This window comes from Anas platyrhynchos, chromosome 2 (genome assembly GCF_047663525.1).
Source record: "Anas platyrhynchos isolate ZD024472 breed Pekin duck chromosome 2, IASCAAS_PekinDuck_T2T, whole genome shotgun sequence".
Lineage (NCBI taxonomy): Eukaryota > Metazoa > Chordata > Aves > Anseriformes > Anatidae > Anas > Anas platyrhynchos.
Genome location: NC_092588.1, coordinates 24,907,336 through 24,919,924, shown reverse-complemented (window position 1 = coordinate 24,919,924; position 12,589 = coordinate 24,907,336). Strand labels below are relative to the sequence as shown.

At 44.3% G+C, this 12,589-nt stretch overlaps 1 protein-coding gene and 1 long non-coding RNA gene across 4 annotated transcripts in view; one reads left to right on the top strand and one right to left on the bottom strand.

Annotated features, from left to right (window-relative positions):
• TRIQK (triple QxxK/R motif containing) overlaps positions 1–9,809 on the bottom strand; it is a 63,728-nt gene extending 53,919 nt beyond the window's left edge. The window contains exon 1 of one of the 2 annotated variants that reach the window (XM_027452462.3): positions 9,653–9,809. The gene's annotated coding sequence lies outside the window, so the exon portion shown is untranslated. Of the gene's footprint in view, positions 1–9,344; positions 9,476–9,652 lie in introns of those variants that run through there. The other variant, XM_027452461.3, reaches the window with a different exon arrangement.
• On the top strand, positions 8,264–10,466 carry LOC140001842 (uncharacterized). 2 transcript variants are annotated; one of them, XR_011807422.1, is made up of 2 exons: positions 8,264–8,391; positions 10,044–10,466. It is a non-coding gene; the product is annotated as an uncharacterized lncRNA (long non-coding RNA). The 2 variants fall into 2 exon arrangements; XR_011807423.1 differs by lacking the exon at positions 8,264–8,391 and adding an exon at positions 9,487–9,735.
• Positions 10,467–12,589: the final 2,123 nt, after the last annotated feature.

Genomic DNA, 12,589 nt, shown 5'->3' with positions numbered 1-12,589 from the left:
AAACAGGCTCTCTTCTCATGTAGAACTGGAAGAATTCATCCAGAAGCTTCGCTTCGTAAATCATTTCAGATGTATTTTACTGAAGCCATAAAGGATATTAGCAAGTGCACTGGGACCTTTTGTTCTAAATTACTATGATCTGTTACTTTAACAGAAGTTACTAATATTATTTAACCCCACTGGTGTACTTAAAATGAAAATAGTTTGAAGCTTTTTTAAATAGGTTTTGTCTCTATAATAATCATTTTTCCAGAATACCCTCTTCCTACTTAGCTTGTTAGTCCACTGCTTTGTATACCCAGAAAGATTCTGAAAGAACCCAGACCTGCAAATTATCCTATCTTTCAGAATAAAAAGTTAAAAAGCAATCTAAGAATGCTCTGTTAACCTTTTTAATCCAAATTACAGAAAGATACATTCACAAATTAAATCGTATGTGTCAGAAAATTTCAAAGAAAAAAGCATCCATTCTTGCTTTGACCATTTTATGAACACAGATTAAAAATCCCAAATTATCAGCTGCTGAAATTTCTTGTGGTTCCTCTAAAATCATACTTATATTTATTCATGTCTAAGTCCAAGGTTGAAAATACACATTATAGAAAGCTTTCCATGATGCACTCAAATATCAAAAAAGAAACAGTGCTTTCTGCATCGTGTGGAAAGGAAAGAAATGACAAAATCACAGGGGTGCCTCTCAGGATCACCTAGGACACCTAATACTACATACATAGGAGGGACGGGTGTCTAACATCTTGCTGAAGCCCAGCATGAGTGAGGTAAGGTAGACGTGTGGTCAGAAATATTGTGGTAATCTTAAACCCACTTTCTCACAAGCATAGTGCCAAAGGCAGGCACCACCACCAAAGCACCACTGCCATTAGCAGCAGTAAGCCTGTGTTTTCACCATTTTTGCTATTTTTTTCAGGATACACTTTTCTGAGAAATTCCAATTAGAAACAACAATCCAGGATTGGTCTTACCACAGGGATTTGAACCTCCTCCCCACCTCCACCCCACCCTATCCTAGGCCGCACCAGCCCCTTTTGCCTCTACCCTGCGCCAGAGGCACCTTTGGCTGCAGGAGCTTCCTTACAGACCTGAAGTTTCTCATGGCCCCAGCTTTCCACCCAGATAAGATCGTTCGTTCTGCATATGCAGCACTCCTACTTCCTAAATACATTTGCAGACAGATCGCCGTCTAACAAAGACACTCACGCTGTGGTGATCCCAGCCATGCTATCACGAAGAAGCCAGGCTTCTTCATCAGCCCAGCAGTCGCTGAACCACCACAGTTTGTCACACTATTCCTTCTACGTTTACTCCCAGACAACTGGCTGAAACAATGAAAAGCATCACACCCGAAACTAACTCTGCTGAGAGCCCCCACAAGCTCTCATCCGCTGACAGGGGCCTCCAGCCATTGCTTCTGAGTGCTGGCAGCTACCCAGCTCTTTATCCATTTTATTGTTACTGTACAGTCCTAATTTTTAAATTAATTTTAATCTAGTAACAGTAAATCAAGGACCTAATCAAATTTAAATGTTAGCTATACGAATAGGGTACTTTCAGTTTGACAGCCAAGACACAAAAACAAAACAAATAATCCATTGCTTCAGGTTAACTGTTTCCTTTTGGCAGGGACATAAGTAATACAAAACTGGTCTTGCAGGAAAGTGATGTAATCTTAATTGCAGGCAGCTTAATCAGCTCCACACACAATGAGTTCAACACCAAAACTGCCTACTGGACAATTTCTGTGGCATACTCACTATGTGACCGAAGGATTTATGCTCTCTAAGAAGAGCTTTTGGGCATGATCACTTTTAAAGGCAGACAAAACCAGGAGGTGAGAGTTGAAGAAGAGGTGATGATATGGTAAAGCCAAGCACTGAAATGTCCCCCACGCTGATTTGGTTGAGCAACAAGTGGAAAACACGGGTTAGCTGAAAAACAAAGTTAAAAATGTGTTCACCTGAAACTACAGGGGAGTCTCTGATTAAGACACTGCTGCCCCCAGCTCTGTGCTGGGGGTGACCTGCCTGTAAGAAAAGGCAGTGAAGCGGGGTGTATTCTGCTCCAGGAGCCCTGTTCACAGCCCATGCAACAAGTCAAGATATTGAAAAATAGATTTAGGTTAAGGTGAAGGAAGCAAGATGCAGGTAGGGCTGACTCTTCCCTACGGGCTGCAACTGGAGCTGGAGGGATGGGGAGAAGGCGACCAGCTGGCAGCATCTTCAACCACCGCATCGAGGGCTTCCCCAGCACATCTGTCAGGGCCAGTCGTGAAAAAAACTGAGAGCAAGAGTTTGTAGAATTGAGAACTTCATATGCACAGATTACAATGAAAACACAATAGCCAAAAGCACAAAAAGCTACAAAGGCTGATTGATAATGTAAATGTGAGCAGGAATTACCATGGGTAAACTTAACCTTTTCTTCATTTACATCACACAGTGCAGCCAGAAAGAAAACAGTCGAAACTTTGAAAGCTACTATGCTTCCAAACCAATCTGTTTCCCCACTACAAAAAACAGTTCATAACATAAAAGGTTATTCTGTTTCATTATTTATTTTATTTCAGTGGAAACACATGAGGATAAACGTGGCTTTCTGGCTAGAGGGAACCAGCTACAGGCCATGTAACCTAAGCTTTTATTTTGTTGTCTTACTTAAGAATAGAAATAACAGCATTAGTAGCTGACAACAAACTGGTCCTGTGCACAAAATGGTGTGCATCAGCATGCCCTCTGGATTTTAACTTACCAATACTATTCTCAACATTAACCTAATGCTAACCTTTGCTCTTTTCCTCTCTCATACTTGCCCTTTCTTGCACAAGTGCCTCCTCCACTGTAAGCTTCTGCTGTCAGAACAGTCCTTCCCTGTTTATTCACTTCACCAGCTCAACAGCTATTTCTGGATTTTTTATTTTACCATTCCTCTCCTGACGGCATCTCCTGACCCTCCTTACACGTGCTCTTGTGCTCACATTCACTAATTCATCACACCGTGTCTTTCCAATTCTGTCTTGTTTTTGATGGTAAACATATTGGATGAAGGATGACGCCAAGAACAATCACAACACATGAATAAACAATATTTTGTTGGTATATGAATTATCACATTAACATTCAAAAAAGTCCTGGGACACAATAAACTATATATAAGCTCCATTGTAGCATTGCAATATCTGGTTAGAGAGGCAAAATCAAACTTTAAGATACTACAGCTGTTTTTTAGCCTTGCTGTAAAAAAAATAAAATAAAATAAATAATAGTAGAAGACATTGAAAACAAAGGAATTAGCACTGTCCATGTCAAGAATTTCTGGAGTGAGTGTTTACTTAATGCACTGAATTATAGGGGTAACTACACAGAGCCTGTGATACAAAAGTGCCTGGGGTGCCATGACATTTTCCCATGATCTTCAAATATAAGTCTAATAAAAAGTAAAAATGTATTGGGAATCATAGGTGTTGCAGACAATTTTGGGATGTTAAAGCTGCATTAATGCAAGTCCTTCTTGGAAAAGCACATGCAAGTGCTTTTTCTTCTGTGGCAGTACCAGTGGCCATCTACTTTTGTTGTTCCACGAAACAGAGTTCCTCCACAAATGGCAAATACTGCAATTTTTCTGGAGCCATTTTTCCTTTTTATCTTCTTTCCAGAGTGGAAAAAATCTTACCCGATTATTCCAAGCGTCAAAAAATACTTCAAGACCAAAACTGATTATTAAATAGTTGTAACATAAATTGTGATTCTTCATCTCTTCTACCAACAACATCATGATGTTTATGTTGTGCATAATATTGCAATGATGTATGAGATCATCAGCTTGCTAACTAAAAACAGTTTCACTGTGCCTGTGATTGATAAACTATGGAAGTATTAAAACATTAAAAATGTTAATCTTTGTAATAATCTCCTGAAAAGTTTTTATATTAATTTAAACCATCGATCATTTTAATATTTAATCATTGCAGACTTCATTTGAAATGAGGATAGCCATTGCACTGAAAAGCACTTCATCTTTCATTTTAAAAAATGATCAGCTCGTATGTATTCCGCCATGCTCTTTACATTTTTTCCCCAAGAAAAAGTAGACCTGTAAGCAAATGAAAAAAATCTACAAAAAAAAAAAAAAAAAAAAAAAACAAACAGAAAACTATAAAGTGGAATCAGAAATATGAACTTTTGCAGTTCTGCTTCCCAGGAATAACTGTATTATAATGGTAGTATTGGAAGAGGGTCAGAGGATTGAAGGAGATGTCTATGTTTCCTTCTCTTTATGTATTTCATAACAAACATAACAATTTACTTAAGAAGAATAAGCACTTAACAGAGTGCCTTGACTCTCCAAGGTGACGTTAACCCATTTCAGTTTTTTTAACTTGTAACCCCATTTTGTAACATTAACCTACTTTAGGGATATGTAAAGACTTTCCAAAGTATTCTAACCTCTCCTCTTCTGTAATTCACAGCTTGTCTTGCCTAATGGAAATTCAGATTAATATGGAAACATCCCAAAGGAAAACAAAACCAAGAACTTCCTAGCTATGAGAAAAATCTCAAGGAAGTTCTATAATTAATCAGAATTTTAAGTAATGTTGATGATATTCACCTGGTTTCTTCTGAAAGATTTTAAAAAATATTTAAGAAACAAAAATTAATTCGTGGTATCAAGGAACAATTTACACAGACAAACCCAGGGCAAATGTCTTCATTGCACAAAACAAACAAACAAAAACCACAAGTTGTCTTGTTTTCTGGATAGTCCCTATGAAAATCGGTTGTTTCCTGGAAGTATTGCCATAAAGTGCACCAAGCTTCAAACCTCCTTTAAGACTCTGCTGCAAGATATGGCTGAAATATCTGAACAAAGTAAATCCTGGCTATACACTGGGCAGCATAGCAGGTTAATATATTAGCTTACGTTACCAGGTATTCATTCACTGTTTGTGATCAATAGTGGGTTAGAGGATTTTCCCATACCTGCCATAAAACTCACACAAATTGGCTTCCTTTTCTTAAAAAAAACTGCAATGTGATGGCAAGAGGTATGAAAAAGTCAAGGAACAGGTAGAAGTGCATATGGAATCTTCCAGTGTCCATAAACTGATTCTGTGTAGTTCAAGTTTATGAAAATTTAAAAGAAAAACAAATAAAAGCACTAACTTGATGCACAATTTTTTAAAGGAAAAAAAATAATTGTTGCATATTATATTTTGCTGAAGTTTGTTTTAAGGAAAGACATGTGGAAAAATCCTATACATTAGGATGTATCCATCCTTTACTGGATGCAGGGGGAAACTTAGTTACAAGAGATGAGGAAAAGGCGGAGGTGCTCAATGCCTTCTTTGCCTCAGTCTTTAGCGGCAATACCGGTTGTTCTCTGGGTACGCAGTACCCTGAGCTGGTGGAAGGGGATGGGGAGCAGGATGTGGCCCTCACCATCCATGAAGAACTGGTTGGTGACCTGCTATGGCACTTGGATGTGCACAAGTCGATGGGGCCAGATGGGATCCACCCAAGGGTACTGAGAGAACTGGCAGAGGAGCTGGCCAAGCCCCTATCCATCATTTATCAGCAGCCCTGGCTATCGGGGGAGGTCCCAGCTGACTGGCGGCTAGCGAATGTGACGCCCATCTACAAGAAGGGCCGGAGGGCTGACCCGGGGAACTACAGGCCTGTCAGATTAACCTCAGTGCCAGGGAAGTTCATGGAGCAGATTCTCTTGGGAGTCATCATGCGGCACTTGAAGGGCAAGAAGGCGATCAGGCCCAGCCAGCATGGGTTTATGGAAGGCAGGTCCTGCTTGACGAACCTGATCTCCTTCTACGACAAAGTGACGCGCTGGGTGGATGAGGGAAAGGCTGTGGATGTGGTCTACCTTGACTTCAGCAAGGCTTTTGACACCGTCTCCCACAGCATTCTCCTCAAGAAACTGGCTGCCCTAGGCTTGGACTGGCGCACGCTTCGTTGGGTTGGAAACTGGCTGGATAGCCGGGCCCAAAGAGTTGTGGTAAATGGAGCCAAGTCCAGTTGGAGGCCAGTCACTAGTGGCGTCCCCCAGGGCTCAGTGCTGGGGCCGGTCCTCTTCAACATCTTCATCGATGATCTGGACGAGGGCATTGAGTGCACCCTCAGTAAGTTTGCAGATGACACCAAGTTAGGTGCGTGTGTCGATCTGCTCGAGGGTAGGAAGGCTCTGCAGGAGGATCTGGATAGGCTGCACCGATGGGCTGAGGTCAACTGCATGAAGTTTAACAAGGCCAAGTGCCGGGTCCTGCACCTGGGGCGCAATAACCCCAAGCAGAGCTACAGGCTGGGAGATGAGTGGTTGGAGAGCTGCCAGGCAGAGAAGGACCTGGGAGTGATGGTGGACAGTCGGCTGAATATGAGCCAGCAGTGTGCTCAGGTGGCCAAGAAGGCCAACGGCATCCTGGCTTGTATCAGAAACAGTGTGACCAGCAGGGCTAGGGAGGTGATCGTCCCCCTGTACTCGGCTCTGGTGAGGCCGCACCTCGAGTACTGTGTTCAGTTTTGGGCCCCTCGCTCCAAGAAGGACATGGAGGTGCTTGAGCGAGTCCAAAGAAGGGCGACGAAGCTGGTGAGGGGCCTGGAGAACAAGTCCTACGAGGAGCGGCTGAGGGAGCTGGGCTTGTCCAGCCTGGAGAAGAGGAGGCTCAGGGGCGACCTTATCGCTCTCTACAGATACCTTAAAGGAGGCTGTAGAGAGGTGAGGGTTGGACTGTTCTCCCACGTGCCTGGTGACAGGACGAGGGGGAACGGGCTAAAGTTGCGCCAGGGAAGTTTTAGGTTAGATGTTAGGAAGAACTTTTTTACTGAAAGGGTTGTGAGGCATTGGAACAGGCTGCCCAGGGAAGTGGTGGAGTCACCATCCCTGGAAGTCTTCAAAAGTCGTTTAGATGTAGAGCTTAGGGATATGGTTTAGTGGGGACTGTTAGTGTTAGGTCAGAGGTTGGACTCGATGATCTTGAGGTCTCTTCCAACCTATAAATTCTGTGATTCTGTGATTCTGTGATTAAATACGATGCAGTAATTGAATTCAGGAGCTCAGCTGTTTGCATCTGAAGCAGAAGGGATAATACTGTTTTTACAGAACTTAATAGAAACACATACATAGACATATATGTGTGTATATATAGACACAAGATTTGAAGTTAATTACAAGAGAAATTTTGCCAGTTATAACAGGAATCTCCATTTTAGTGATCGGATATAATCCTTCCAAACCTAGGTATTTGAAAAGCTCCCGTATCTGTGTTGAAATAACTGATTTTATTCCATAGGAAAAAAAAAAAAAAAAACTACAAAATTTTAGACTAAGAAATCAACTGTAGAATATCACTGCAAACTCTTCTTTATTAAATCAATAAACAGAATAACAGAATCATTGATGTTGGAACAGAGTTCTTGGGGGCACCTAGTCAATGCCCCTACTAAAACAGATTGAGCTAGCAGATTATAAATACATAGTTATAAAATAAATTATGAAAAGGATTTATATGTTGAAGCAAGAATAGCAGAAAAAAAAAAAGTGAACAATTGTCAACTCTTTACACTGGTGATTAATTTATTTCAAAGTCAACCCTTCATTGTTTTCTCTATGCTCATACTTAGAGTACTGACCTGAAGTACACTTCCATCTTCAGGGCTTCTATAAACACACAAAACAAGTCCTAGAGGGGTAAGTTGTACTAATTCACAATCAAAGATAATCATGCCAACAAAAGCATCTGCCAAGTTTTTCCTTTGTGAACAGACAAGCTATTTTCTGAACAAGCAAGTTTGTCCCTAGCCCATTTTGTACCAAGAGGTGAAGTGATTCAGCAAGGCAAAACATGCCAAATAGCAATACTTAAGGAATAATTCAAATTTTGCCATAACTGTAGATCTTCTGCATCCCTTTTACAGTTTCCCACTATGGAAGTCACTTATCAGTAGCGAAGGCTGGAAGAACCAGTCTTTATTAATAGGTATCCTCGCATCCTAAGCAGTAAATAGCTCTCTATTTTAGGAATGAGCCGGATCCTTAACAGCAAAGAACTTGAGCCCCTTAGGATGTCATTGAACTAGCGTGTGGGAATGCATGTGCCATACCTACAGCCCAGTTACACCATAAGCACTCTTAGAAGGGTGTTCTGGCACTATACTCGATCGTCATCACTACGTAGGCTGTTGAGACACGCAGCAATTTTAGAACCATATGAAAACGCTGGCAAAAAAAAAAAAAACTACTGACTTTGCACTTAGAAACATTGCGGTTCCTGTATTTCTGTCCAGGATCTTCTGAACCTAAGCACGATCAAAGCACTCACTGAAAACACAAGGGAGCCCAACATCCCCAGAGGTCAACACCCACAAGGTAAACACTGCAAACGCAACAAATCCGGGTTGTATCTCATTTAGTGCCTACACAGAGGCGGCTGACGCAGCCTGCTGACCACATACGGCTCCGTGTGCCACGGCCCCAACTCATGGTCTGTGGGGAACCAACCTGAACACGCTGCTGCTAGTTGTCCCACTCCCAGCCACCTGGAAACCCCACGGGCAGGTCTTTACATGGGATGGGGTTTTTACATGGGATGGGATTTTTTACATGGGATGGGGCTGTACGTAGGGTCAGTGTTCTACACGTGAACCCACCCAAGCTGCCTCTGTGGGTGCCACATGAGACTTAGTGCTCTGTGGGCGCATCCTGCAGCCCATGGTGGCCTCGCATGGACCCATTACAAGCCTCCTGTCAGCCCCACCACCCTCTGCAGCCCCTTGGCAGGGCCAGCGCACGCCTCACACCCCTCCCTGACCACAGAGCCCCCCAGCAGGGGATGTGCTTCCCACAAAAGCAGCCTTGGCCGGCTACCCAGCCTGGCACAGGCTGCCTGTGGGCACTGGGGAGCAAGGGGGCTGCCAAGGATTGCCTCAGGCCAGTGGGAGGAGGGGTAAAGGGGAAAGCCCTTTCTGCCCACACCCAAAATGGCCGCGGCGGCCACAGCCGCTGCCCCCTCCCGCCCCCCTCAGCCCACGTCCCGTGGGCGGCACCCGGGCGCCGCGCCGGCCAATGGCGGAGGCGAGCGCTTCCTCCCGGCCAATGGCGGCGGGGCCCCGCGGCGGGCAGCGGGGCCGGCCGAGAGCGCCGCCGGCGCGGGCGCGCCCTGCCCGCAGGCCAATGGCGCCCCCGGCGCCCCGAGGCGGGGGGCGGGAGGAGATGGGGAGGGGGGGGGGGGGGGAGCGGTTGCCATGGCAACCGCGGGCCTAGCGACTGCGGCCGGGCCTAGCCCCGCGGCCCGCCGCCCACCCCGGGACGCGGCGCGGTACCTGGGGCCGAGCGGCGGAGCTCCGCCTCCTGCCTGCTGCCTGCTCCCTCCTCCGGCGGCGGGGCGGCGTCCTGTGCCGCCGGGCCTCGCCGCCGCCCCCCGCCCCGGCGCCCCCGCCGCTCCGCCTCCCGCTCCAGCCCGCCCGCAGCGCCGGGCAGCGGCCTACGCGGGGCCGGGGCTGGGGGGGGGGCCGGGCCCAGCCCTTGGCACCTGCGGGCTGCACGGCCCCGGCAGCCCTGGAAGGGTGCTGGGAGGTCGGGCGGGCGCTGTGCCCTGCCTCACATCCCCCGGTCAGTCCCCACCACCCACCTGTGAGGCTGCCAAGCAGGCGGAATTCAAAGCATGTTGGCCACACGCACCACGATCCCGCCCGCCCCCATAGGGACGTACATGTAAGACCCTAAAAGCACACGTATGGCAAGTTGCCTTCCCTGCCAAGTAACCTTTCACCACCCCGAGACGATGCCCCTGGCACCACGTAATTCATTTACTTGGGTGCGAGCGATCAGCCCCTGCCTTCGAGCGGCTCGCTGATTAGTATGGCAAGCGCGCGCCTCGCTCCCTGCAAAATGGCACTTGATATTCGGGGGTAACACTCCCCTGGAAGTAGAGATACACAAAACGAAATATTTGCATTTGTTTACCTCTGCAACTTAGGAAGTGAAAGCCCTACCCAGATGAACTTTTCCCATCTTTCTAGATGACATGAATACAGAGCGGAGAACCAGCCTGAAGAAAAGTTGATTCATCAGAGTTTCTGTCTGGCACGCGTACCAAACCGCAGGATTTTCTCCAGTCATTTCTGTAGCAAGCTTAATGGATGGCTGAAACAAAACAGCTTTCTTAGAAATACAGCCAACCCTGACTTCAGCTGATGAGACACAAGGCGTTTTTGTACCTTTTCTGCCAAGAAGCCTCATGCTAACACTATGTAGCTCTTGGAACAAGGCAGCTCACTGGCCACGTTATGTTTTCTTCTTAGGGTACCTGCCCCATGTGGAACAGAGTGTATTGCACCCGCTGTGGGCACAATCTCTGATCTTTCTAACTTCTCTGTGTTCAGAATTTGTAATGATACTGCATTTCTTTAAGCTCTTAGCAAGAATCACATACATGTAAAATACTTACATATTTTGTTTCCATGATTGTTTTAGTATGATTCAGTTAAACTCAATTAATGATTATGATCACAGATATTTGGGTTTAGTAGCATGTGCAAAACAGCAATCATACTCAAATAGCTGTTACACATGGTTTTTGACTAGATAATCACAACCAAAAAATAAATAAACATGAAGGAATACCGGAATCAGCATAGCTAGTTACATGGGTTTGTATTATCTGAACAACTGCTGAGGAGCTTGTCCTTGTGAGACCTCATAGCAAAATGCATTCAGTGCTAGTTCAGTTCCACATAATTTCTCCTGATCATGGTATTCATTTCACTATCAAGTTATTCTCCTAAACAACACAGCTGTGTATGACCAGCAACCTTGACACAGAATCCTTAAAGAGTTAAGCATAAGGAATTACAATTTCATGAAAAGGATCTCTACAAGCACTGAAAAACTTTCGCCATTTTTAATTTCACTGTCCTGAATATGTTTCTGAATATATGTAATCTGTCTCTTACAGACATAAAAACATAAGAAATAGAACTACTGAGTATGTAACTACAACTGAAATGCATATCAATCAGGGAGGAATAAGTGGTACCTTCTATTGATGTTACCACACCCATCAATTTGTTGCCAAATCCCTTCAGCAAATGACTTTAAAAGTCCAAACCTGTTTCTTAAAGCTACACGGTTTCATTTCATCTCATGAATTTTCAAAGAAAATATATGGGCTGTTGTTTTCAGTGACTGTCTTCCTTCAGGTTACTCTGACAATTTAACAAAAATCTGTTCCTTTTTGTTCTCTTTCTATGCAGTAGTTTTCAACTTTATGATTTGTGAAAAATTTTTGAATAGAAGTTGAATTAAGTTAAATTAAGTTGTTAGCATAGGCTTGCTTTTCCTTTTTATCTTTTGTAGAGCTCCTAGAAGCATTCCATGAGCTTCCAGGGCTCAGCAGATCAAAGGCTGAAAAACAATGCTCAACATCTTTGTTCCAAGCTGACAGCACAAAGTAGACTAGCACACAGAATATTAACTCCCCAAAATGCAAGAACTTTGTCTACTCTCTGACCTGGTATCTCCCCGTATATGTCTAGCCACCAGGTCAAGCTCAAAGATATAAAAGCATGTTATTAATTCTTTTTGGTCCGTTCATTTTGTGATCATTATCAATAAAAGTTCTGTCCCATCTCCTGCTCAGGACTTCAGCCCAAATTTTGCCAGCAAAACTATTTAATTGGTGTTAATATTCAGGCTAGTGTTAAATCTTTCAGGTAATACCTTTCTCCAGAACTCATAAAAGGTACAGTATTGCCCATCCAACCACATACCTAAAACTCTTTTTATGCTCCTGTCACTTCACAACAATGTCATTTTGGGCAGCTTTGACAGATACAGTCTTGCTCTGCTCGTATCCAAGCAGAATTGCTGCTGAAAGAAATAATCCCCTTATCTCATTCCTTTGTCCATGTCACTCCACCCCTTGCATCTCTCCAGTGTTCCTTTCTGTACGTGGTCTCTGTAAGCACTTTGCCTTCATTCTGAAGGCCTTTATTCTCATCCTGTCTTGGTCCTCACTTAGCTTTAATATCTTGCTTCTCACAACCGACTAACCCAGGATACTGGATTCCACTGCGCTTTTATTCATTTTGTTTATCAAATCCTGTTGTGCTTTCTCCCATGTAACAACAGCACTCTCAGATCCATCCAAAACCACAAGTACGGCAGAAAATATACTGCAGCTTGATGCCGTTGGTGTGCTGAGCTGCTCCTATCACACTAACCGGTACTGCCTAATTAATTATCCCATATTTACCATTTCTGTCTGTTTGTTCGTGTCTTACATTTCAGTTGCAATCTCTTTAGCACAGGTACTTTCTTCGTGCTCTTTGCTTGGTTAGTATTTAGCACCATGGTTCCTAAAATTATACATTCTTAAAGCATCTGCAACATAGCCCATAGCAGAGCAAGCCCTGAAAACGGTCCTCATCCCTGCTCCCCAGGTGAAGGGACTGCCGAGTCCATCCTCTCTCATTCCAGCCTTCCAGCTGGAAATCTCAACGCAGTGTCAGTCATGATAGATGGTGCATTTTGTGACACAGACAGCCTGCCATTAGGACAAACTCAT